This window comes from Montipora foliosa, chromosome 3, assembly GCF_036669935.1.
Source record: "Montipora foliosa isolate CH-2021 chromosome 3, ASM3666993v2, whole genome shotgun sequence".
NCBI lineage: Eukaryota > Metazoa > Cnidaria > Anthozoa > Scleractinia > Acroporidae > Montipora > Montipora foliosa.
In genome coordinates, this window is record NC_090871.1 from 22,948,520 (window position 1) to 22,955,585 (window position 7,066).

General features: G+C 39.7%; 1 long non-coding RNA gene and 1 pseudogene across 1 annotated transcript in view; one reads left to right on the top strand and one right to left on the bottom strand.

Moving 5' to 3' along the window:
- Window positions 1-251: 251 nt before the first annotated feature.
- LOC137997087 (uncharacterized) overlaps window positions 252-7,066 on the bottom strand; it is a 25,157-nt gene continuing 18,342 nt past the window's right edge. The window contains exon 3 of the long non-coding RNA XR_011122408.1: window positions 252-5,448. This is a non-coding gene — a long non-coding RNA (uncharacterized lncRNA). The remainder of the gene's footprint in view (window positions 5,449-7,066) is intronic.
- Window positions 6,787-7,066, top strand: part of LOC137994157 (uncharacterized) — a 1,374-nt pseudogene continuing 1,094 nt past the window's right edge.

Sequence of the window (7,066 nt, forward strand, 5' to 3'; positions counted from 1 at the left end):
TCATTAATGTTTGTGTTTTAAGGTGGCTGAACACAGTTTTTGGTACCTATGTTTCATTTACCTTTTTATCTAAAACCCGAAGACACTTTCACACATCATCATCATCATCATCATCATCATTTTATTTCAATGTTTAAATTTAAAAAAATTGAAGAAATAAACAGCCCGCATATAGCAAAGCTAATCGAGGCTGGCTGTGTAACATACAATCACATTTAGCAAATTAGACTAATGGTAAGACAGGTAAAAAAATAAAATAAAATAAAAATAAAATAAATAGGTGTACACACATACATTCACAGATAGCTAGCATTTACATAGAGTAAGAACCTATAAGAAGACATGAAACATAAGGAAGTAATAATAACAGCTAGGATGTGATTAATGATAACTCGCAATTATTAAGATTAACCTTGAGACCTCAACATAATTATCGTCATCACCATGCAATCACCGCAAGTAAAAATTAGCGAATTTTGTTTTTAAGAGGTTTTTTCCTAAGTTTGCGCAAGTCAGGCTTCAGGCAATTCCATAGCTTAGCTCCGAAAATGGAAAGCGAATTAAGTCGAATACTCAGTCGTGATTTATTAACATATAAGTTACCAACCTCAGAAAATCTAGTGTTATATGAATGAACATCGGATGAACAGGTGAAAAGATCACAGATATTCTGAGGTTTCTTTCTTCGATTTCTGTGGCTGCAGCCAAGAATCCTAGTTTTTTAACTCTTCAACTTGATCCCCCATGATCGAAACCAAAGGAGAGACAACGATTATTGTGGATATTCCTTCACAACATTGAAGCGCTTTCACAACGCGCGGAAATAACTGAAAATTATTCTTTTACCGAAACCGGTTGGAAGCATTGAAAACACATCTTTGAGGGCACCTATAGCTGAGGATACTTCCTTGCATATTTCTTCAACGTGTTTGCACCAAGTAAGTTGAGCATCTATGGTAACGCCCAAAGATTTGGTATGTTCAACCTGCTTGATGATTCGATCGTCAATTCTTATTACAATGTGTTCATTTTGGACAGATAATCTCTGCCTTGACTCAATTATCATAAGTTCAGTTTTGGCAACATTTAACCGAGTATTAAAGCTTGTTGGCTTTCAGCCAGCAGTTCCGTTTACTTAGCTCAGGGATCAAGGCTTGTTGAAGGCGTATTGATGTAAACTGTCAAATTTGACCAATCAGAGAGTATACCAGGAGCTGGTACACCTGAATGAAGAATAAAAGAGATGCTTACAGGCTCCCCTGCCTCGCCTCAACCCAAGGCCCCACTCGTTTTTCGAACGCAGTTTTTTCTCTTTCCAGACTATCTGGGAGTCTAGAACAGGCTACGAATGAGTTGTGTGCTATGCATGTTAAAAGGCTTATTTCTCTTGTGTCAGCTCGTGAATCCCCACGAAACTCAATTTCCCACTTTTTGTGCGTATGTTCAGGCTGAAAGCGACCTCCGGAGATCATCGTCAAAGTACAGCTCTCTGGAAGTCGGCGTCCAGAGCTACCACCACCAGGCACGATTATCACTTTTTTTCTACGCATTCGCAAGATGTCCGTCACTTCATTGTTCAGCACTGAGTCTATTGTTTTCTGCGTCAAAATTAGACCGCTGGCCCTCCTAACATCGGGCGACACAAAATTTTCCAGATTTATTACAAAATACTTTGGAAATAGAATATACTAATTCTTCCGAAAGGCTTTTAATTTACGCAGAGTACAGGAAAACGTCGTGAGATGTTGTGTAACTAGTTACATTCCTTTTATAAAAAAATGACATGTGCAAATTTAAATCAGCAATTGTATCTATAAATCATTTACAAATTCAACTAATCTCCACGATTTTTTCACCACATTTCCCTTTTCGTGCTCTTCTTGAACTGCGAAACTGAGTGGTAGTTCCACGTAGCAACAGCCCTGAGAGAGATTATTCCACGTTTCAAATGCTCTTTAAGCAATAGAGGACGTTTTCCTGCCCTTTCTTTCTCGAATTCTCTAAACTCTCCCGAGTGTTTAGATGAGGTTATGGAAACACGGAAAAAAGTCCTCTATTGCTTTTATAAAATCTTTCTCAAAGATAATTAAACAAATGAAGGAAACTGCTGTTTTTTTACTTCTTGATTGAAACAGATTTTCTTGACACACGCTCATGTTTCCAAACCAATCAAAACGCGCGTCTGACAATAAATAACCAATCAAAATTCGTGATTCGTGTAATGTCAGAGCCGTGTTTCCATACTCTCATCTAAACACAGCTGTTAACCAATAGGGACTTTAAGCAAATCGCTACGGCTGGCGCTAATACGGCTGCCGGAAGTAAATTTTCCCCAAAAAGGGTCATTGCGCATGTAGGCCGGTTGCATCCAGCCATAGCGTGACATCTGACTACGTAAGTCGGGATGTTTTGCCGTAGTGGCTACTACGTCGTCTTTTCAACGGACATCTCGGCATTTTAAGAATTCCATTGGATACTATATCCTTTAAAGTAAATTTAAGTCAAAGATTGTGTCAAGGTTGCCTCTAGTAGGCTTGTAAATCCTTATCATGAATTTACGATAAGTTTTGGCAAAGATGTTGGAATGGCGAAGTGAATCAAGTGATTCATTCGTGTTCAGCACGAGGTTGCTTTTCTTCGGTTAAGTTTGCTTTGAGGATTTAGTGAAGATGTTTTATATCTGGATACTATACGATGCTACTTTGCTTCTTTGAGTATTGATATATTTGTGTTCTTCACTCGATATTCTTTGAGATGTTTGTCTCTGAAATTTTATATTTCATCCACCAAATTGTTGTTATTGTACAAAGTGTATGGTATTGCTTTTGCTCAGAAATAATATGTTCTTCCTAGCAAGGCGAACAACGACCATCGTCCTTTGAGCGAAGCCATTTGGCTGTGAGAAACTAAATAAAAGAGACTTTAAACTCCTTAACCCATGTTTCTGTGTATTTTGCTTTGTCAACTTAAAATTTAGCAGACCACCGAGACGTACGCTCCCCAGGCCTTTTCAGTCACGGAAGCCGTTGTAGCTAGTAGCACCAGCCGTAGTGATTTGCGTAAACTCCCTAATGAGAGTGCGCGTACTATCCTAATTATTTTACCAATATGTAATAGAATCCGCGTTGTCCTGCTGATCATGAACAGACACCTACAATCCTGGGCAAAATTGTTGGGACAGTTCCACTTTTCCCCCCTCCCCCCGTTACAAAGTTGATTTTTCACGGTCTCCAAAATCAAGATCCGTTCATTGATCGCTGGCATAAGGAGTTTAAGAAACGACAACGGCTACGGCAACGACAACGCCAAAAAGCAGCAATATTATTGGTTAAAACAGGAAAGACTGATCGTGCTGCACGTGCGGCACTTTTTTGTACATTTCTCTCCCGAACTCGTCAAAACAACAACGTAAAAGGACAAATTTTCGGGTTTTGACGACAACGTGTACAAACAACAATGAATCTTCCCTTCTCTCTCTTTGCTTCAAATCCGTACGTACCAATCTGGTTATGGCATACTTCGCTCATAAACAAGGTGGAAGCATCGTGAAACACTTAGGATAACAGAAACTAATAGTTTGAAGTGATGTTTTCGTCACCGTAGCCGCCGTGGTTTCTTAAACTCCCTATTAGGGAATTTAAGAAACGGCGACGGCTACGACTACGACATCGCCACAAAACAGTAATATCATTGGTTAAAAGAGCATAAATAATCGTGCTGCACGTGCAGCACGGATTTTAGGACGGATACTTACGGTACTCTGCATAAGGACGACGTGAAATCACCAAATTTGAGGTTTTGATGACAACGTAAGCATGCAACAGAGAATCTTTCATTCTCTACTTTAACTTTGAAACCGCTCGTGCCAATTTATTTTTAGGATACTTCGCCCATATTGTAGGGCGCGAACGCGACTGAATAATCGCGAAAGACTTACGATAGAGCCAAGTTATATTTTGAGGTGACGTTTTCGTCGGCCTTCGCCGTCGTAGATCTTAAATTCCCTATTTTCTGGGGGGAAGGAGGGCGCGAAAAAGGCAGCAAAAGAACACACGTTGCTCATATAACGATGGAAGCATGTACAGTAAATTCTCTACTTTTCGCCCAAAATTTAACAAGTGTCCCGAAGTCTTTTGACCCGGATTGTAAGCAAACTAAGTTGAGTTGGTCTTTGTGTCCAGCGTTGCATTATGTATAGCGTTTTATTATTCCACTATGACGCCATTTTATCATATTTGGTCAAGAGAACGGGCAAAATGAGACGGTAATACACTGTAGTGTCCCGGTTTGACCGGTTTGCACTTGAGCAAATACGGACGGAACGGGAGTTTTTCAATAAAAAAAATTGTTTTCAACACGATTCAAAGCCTGAGAATTTAGCTCGTCATCGCTTGTCACTCGTCATTTTGTTTATTCAATCAAATAAAGATCTTTGGCTGGCTCTTTGTGCTGTTTACATCGTTTGCATGCGCCATGAAGTACACTCTTCTCAAATAAAATTAAAGCAAGATAACACCTATTTTTTAGTGGAATAATAAATCTCTTATTCCATGGTCGTATTTTTCCTTACCCCTGCGGGGCTCGGAAAAATACTACGCAACTCGCAAAATATCCGCGCGTATTATATGTTAATTCATCGAATAAGATTTATATATATCACAACGTGTGAAAAGATAAGCGCTTAGTAAATAGGTTGGAGCTTGAAGGTTAATCCATTTGTAAATCATAGTTACATCACGCAATTTCAGAACATGTTTAATGATGAGCCGTCCAAGTTCATCCAATATAGGTGAATTATGACCAAATTTTCTAGTATCCGTTAACATACGGGCAGCAAAGTTATGTATCAGTAGTAGTTTACGACTATCTTCGCTCGTCCCGTACCATACCGTTGACCGATAAAAAGATTACTAAAGACAAGAGAAGTTCCAGATTATGTATAGCACCTAACTAAAAAATCCTTGCCGGACTGGTGCCACCAGCAGAGAGGGCGTAGTGCACGTGCTTGCACTCCATTGGGGGGAGCTCACCTCAACTAAGCATTTGTTTACCTCTCCACCGGTGCACTGACAGTTACACACTAATATTACCCCACGGCCTAAATCAACATCGTTGACGAATGGCTGATAATTGTGGTAGGACATGTTCTCCCAAGTTCTTCCTCCATCAAGACCCACACCGAGTTTATTTCTTCCAATGGATGGATTGGAGAAGGCGATTGAGAACTCAGTGCCTGCTATCTGATAAGTCACGTAACCAGAACATCCTTCGAGGAAATTATCTCTTTCCCAATTATTGACTATTAAATGATCATCTGCGGCAACATCAGTCCATACGAACCCGTCAGCCACTCGCCCACTGTCATACCAGTCTCTTACATACGTCATATGAAACATTGTCTTGTTTTCTATTTCCAGCAGGCAATTGTGAGTCTTCACCATTTTGTACCTAATAATTTTCAAATAAAGATATTTGTAATATCATGTTGACGTGACGACAAAATGATGTACGGAAGCCGATAAGGGACAATCACCAAATCTTTGTCAAATACAAAAAATAATTGGAAATCACAATTTTATTGACAAATCAGTCTTGAACGGTTTTCCAAATCTGAAATACTTTTACAAATCCTATTAAGATTATTGGATCCACAAATAACTTGTTCTCAAATGCGAAAATAGTTTGCAATACAAAAATCTTTTTGAAATACAAAAAGAATATTTTCGAAGTCGCAAATAATTTTTGTCACGTGATACTTGTGACAGCAGTCAGCCAGCGCCACACGTTCGCGAGTTGTGTGGCGCCATTAAATCAAGATCTACCTACAGTATAATGACAGCGTATTGTGTATCTTGTGGTATTAACGTGAACTCTGGAGACAAATTTTGTTTCAAATGCGGCGCAAAGGTTCCACAGACATCAGTTAGTGGAAGAGGAAGTACACAAGAAGAGGATCATGCTTCGTCTTCTTCGATTCGTCAGCTCAGCAGTATCACTGTCCGAATTCCTGGCCTCCAAAGAGGAGGAACGTAGAGGATTCAGCAAAGCAAACAAAGGCCTCAAAAGAAAAGCCAACAACACGAAATACACCTCCAAAAGAAGTATTGACAATAGAGTAGTAATGAACGTTGGTTTAATCGGTGAAAACGAAGAAAGACAGTTGCCTATACTACTATAGTAAGAGGAAGCAAAGTGCCGTTGAAAGTGAGTAAAGATTTTGGAGCTGTGGAAGTATGCCGGGCTGCCGTTAAAAAAACACTCTGATCATGACCAATTTTTCTTTGGAGTTGAGGACTACATTTTATTGTATCCAGATCAGAAAGCGGTTGTTAAAGTACCAGGCAGTGACGAAAATTTCACTGTGGCTAAATACAAACAAGAACTGGCAAAACAATACTCGAGGGTTGATCTGTTCATTTGCAAAGAAATAGACAGCAGGGCAGGGGATAACATGATAGAGCAGAGGCAGAAAAAGCCTAGCAAGGATGATCTGATCGATATACCTTGAGACAATGACAGCATATTTGACCAATCAGTGTTTGAGACTCCAGAACCTCTGACTTATGCCTGTCAGGATTCCCCCTCATCCAGCTGTGGATCTAGTTCCAGGGAACAGGGTCTACCGGGTTTAAGGACCAGGACTAGTACTCAAAAAGAAGACCTGGTTACCAGAAATGGGCAAAAAACAGAATGTCCTACTTGCTATGGCCACTTCTTGCGCATGAAATAGTAGCTCATGCGGATTTATGTGCAGAAAATGCCCACAAATTTTCATTTTTGGGGCAAATGGATACCCCACCAGCATATGACACTCCAGATGAATTTCCAGTTAGTGTGGCTCACAGTAGTGCTAGCAATTCTGAAGGCACTGCTTTTCAAGAATGGAAAAAAGCTTGCAAATGTGTTTAAAAATTATAATTGTAACTGATGTGACCTTTTGTAACTTGCAAAGATAGACCAGATTGTGGGCAAACTGGAGTAAACTCTTCACTTCACATAATTAACATGATATTTTGTTGTCGTTTAGCTGTTGCAGAGTCAGAGAGATGAAGATGTCAAAGACTTG